Genomic DNA, 3,781 nt, shown 5'->3' on the forward strand with positions numbered 1-3,781 from the left:
ACCTGCTTACAGAATGTGTTGGTCTCTCTTTAATCCCAAGAAGCTAAAAGGGAACTACTCTCTGGGTTTGGAGAAGAACTTTGAAGGCCTTTATAAGAAAGGTTTTATTTAGAACTCTGGAAGCTATTTACAACTGTTCATCTAATTGTAGAGACTGTATGCCATCTCACATTGGATTTTTTTTTTTTTTTTTTTTTAAGAATAAAGCCCTTTACACACCTGGAACTGACCATGTGTACTCTTTCTAAAGAAAACTAAGTGATAAACTATGAACTCGATGATAGTTAAATAAAAACATATTTGCAGCAGTTAAATAGCAGTTACATGATTCAAATTCATAATGAGCTCCTCTTATAAATTAATGAGAAAACTCCATAAACAACCCAAAAGAAAAAATGGCAAAGCACATGGCCAAGCAATTCATAATAAAAGAAACCTGAACATCCAGTAATGATGGAAAAAACGCTGGATTACCCCAGTACATTGGGGTAAATACAAACTGAAATGAGAAAATACTCCTTTAATTAAAAAAAGAAAAAGAAAAAAGAAAATACTCTTACTGATCTATTAGCTTAGTGAAGATTTAAAGTCTGATAATATCTGCTGTTGAAAAAGCTATGGAGAAAAAGGTAATCAAATAAATTGAAAGAGTAAATTGGTACAACTGTTTCAGGGAACAATTCGTCAATATGCATTAAAATCAAAACTAAACATGTACCTAGTAGACCTCCTAGCCATTCCACTTCTAGGCAAAAACCTTAGAAAAACTTGACTGTGGATCTGAGGACTAAAAACTTGTGTGAGCACATGTATTGTGGTATCACTCATTGTGGTATCATTTGTAACAATTTTAATGTCCGTCAACAGGTATAAGAGAAGGCATAAGAAATTATTTTATTCATATGACAAAGTGCCATCTAGTTACTAAAGGAAATGGACTAGATTTAATATTTTCACATGGAGCTCAAAAACATAATGGTGCCTTTTAAACAAAGGAAGCTACATAATAATGCAAGCAGTATGACATTATATATATATTATATTAATAAAATATATAAATAAATATATAAATTATTTGTGAAGACAGGTGTATTTGTGTACACGTGTAAACAGTGGATTGGAATCCATACTGTTCTTCAGAAAGTGGAGAGGAAGGGATAGATTGGGCATGGAAAACAAAGGAGATTTCAACTTTATATTTCTTTTTTAAAATTTTAGTTTTTTGAGCAATGGATATGTGGATGTTTGCTTAGTCTTTCTAATTTTTAAAATCAAAACAAGTCTAATGTCTCTATGATTTTAAGAGTGATTTTGTTTGTCATTTGGAAATGGAGGATTTCTGCTTTTTGTGAGTCTTCTGTAATCCGCTCCAATCAATGTAGGCATGTTTTCAGAACATAGATAAGCTATGATGTTTACATGTCTGCTGACCCATCTGAAGTCAATTCCTAGCTGTCCACCTTGCATTCTACACCTAAGCAGTAAAACATTTACCAGTCCCCTGTGTATGAAAAATGCATGTGCATTCTGAACAACAAAAATTCTGAACAACATTGCTAAATACAAGTATATGAAAAATGCCTTATTTGGAACATTTTAATAAATTTGGACCCTGTTTCATACAAGTATTTATTGTGGACACTCCACATGCAAAGCAGTATGCAAAAGGTAAAAGCATCAAAGTATGAACATGGTCCTTCACAGTCAATAGGCAGGCACAGTGGAAGAAAGCACTGAACTTGGAGTCAGAAAAAGCAGAATAAATTCCTGACTCCTTCTCATAGGAACTGGATGCCTCTGGGTTAGATATTTAAACTCTCTGGGCCCAAATTCAATCATTTGTGTTATAGAAATGGTTATAAAACCTACATCTGGGTGGACAATGGAGTTGAATAAAATAAGCACTGTGGAAGTACCAGGCATCCAATAAACATGGGTGTCTGTATGGAGACTGGAGTTTATTTGGGAGCTAAAACTAAAGTGATGAAAGTTAGTATCGAGTTTTATCTCTGTATTCACAGCACACAATGCAGCGAATGGTGCACAGTAGGTGCTTGATAAAACTTCCAAATGAATACTTGCATGGGAGGGAAAGGAAGAAGAAAAGGAAAGAAAATAAGGGAGAAAGAAAGATAAAACAAGGAAGGAAAAGAGGGATGGACACAGGGAGAAGGGAAGTAAAATAATGAGTGATATTTCAGTAAATGGCCCAGAAATTTCTATTTTTTTGTAAAATTATTTTACCAAACACTCTGGCTCTTTTTTGCTGACACCACAAAACTCACTTTAAGCAAAAGTTACATTTCACAGGGTGTTTCCACTGCAGTGACAGAAGCTGAGAAAGAGAGCCTAGGAGAGATGACTGAGTGTCTTAATAGAGGCTGATACGCCTATGCCATAGTGCAGACAGACTGGGGAGAGAAAGGAGACAGAAAGGCAGGGACAGAAATGGTCTTTCTCAGCAAAAAGCCACACTGCCCCTACCTAAATACAAGGGAGCCCCCTTTAAATGAGGCTCCCATCTTTGTCTGAGAAGATGGGACTCTTGTAAGTCTAAAAGGTCTGTATGTATTTCTTTTGGAATTTTAGACATGACCTCACTCTTGGAAAAAATTTGATGGGACTGTCTGTATTCCCTTATCGATTTTCTGCTTTCCCTTATAGCTTGAACTCTGTGGTTCCTAATTTCTTGAATCTTTTTTATTTTTTTCCAGGATAGAAGTTTTTTTATTTTTTTATTGCTGGCTTGAATCTCTTTTCGGTGTCATTTCCAAGAAACTCTCATTCTACTGCAATTTTAAAATGCTAATGCCTTAGTGAAAAGCTGTTGAAAGTGCTTATTAAACTGAAGGTCTCTGGTTTTACCCCATTGTCTTTGGCTGCCCCACTCCTTATTTTTTCTCTCTTGGTTTATTTAGTTCATTTCCAGTCTCTGTTCCCTGAAGGTTTATGATATTTACTAGAAGTCATGTTTTAGCATTTACCTTTTTGCTTTCTATGCTTTTCTTTTTCTTTTCTTTTCTTTTTTTTTTTTTTTTTGAGACAGAGTCTCACTATGTTGCCCTTGGTAGAGTGCCGTGGTGTCACAGCTCACAGCAACCTCAAACTCTTGGACTTAAGTGATTCTCTTGCCTCAGCCTCCCAAGTACCCGGGACTACAGACACCCGCCACAAAGCCCAACTATTTCTTTGTTGTAGTTGTCATTGCTGTTTAGCGAGGCTAGGCTGAGTTCAAACCCACCAGCTCCAGTGTATGTGGTCAACACCCTAACCACTGAGCTATGGGCACCAAGACCTTCTTTGCTTTTCTTAAGGTATGGGAGCATGCATGTGAGTTTGCATTGCTGTAACCGTCCTAATAAGTCATTTGCACTAGCTCAATACATCTTATAAAAGATTTTATAACATAAAAATTATGGTAAAGATATTACAAACTCATCGTAGAAAACTGGAAATAGAGAAAAATACAACGAAAATTTAAAATCTCCTGTGATTTCACAATCCCCAAATAACCACTGTTTGTACACACGTGATGTATATAAATAGACAACTTTCTTTCCAGTTATATAAAGTATGTGTGAGAGAGAGAGAATGGGGGAAGATGCTGTACCTAATATAATGCTTTATCTAGCTTTTTAAATTTAAATCAGTATTGCAATTATTTTTATGACATTATTAAAATTCTTCAAAAATACTACTTAATATGCCCACTTCAGCAGCACATATACAAAAATACCACTTAATAGTTTCTTAATATTCCCTTGAATGAATAACGTACTAT

Source organism: Nycticebus coucang, chromosome 6 (assembly GCF_027406575.1).
Source record: "Nycticebus coucang isolate mNycCou1 chromosome 6, mNycCou1.pri, whole genome shotgun sequence".
Taxonomy (NCBI): domain Eukaryota; kingdom Metazoa; phylum Chordata; class Mammalia; order Primates; family Lorisidae; genus Nycticebus; species Nycticebus coucang.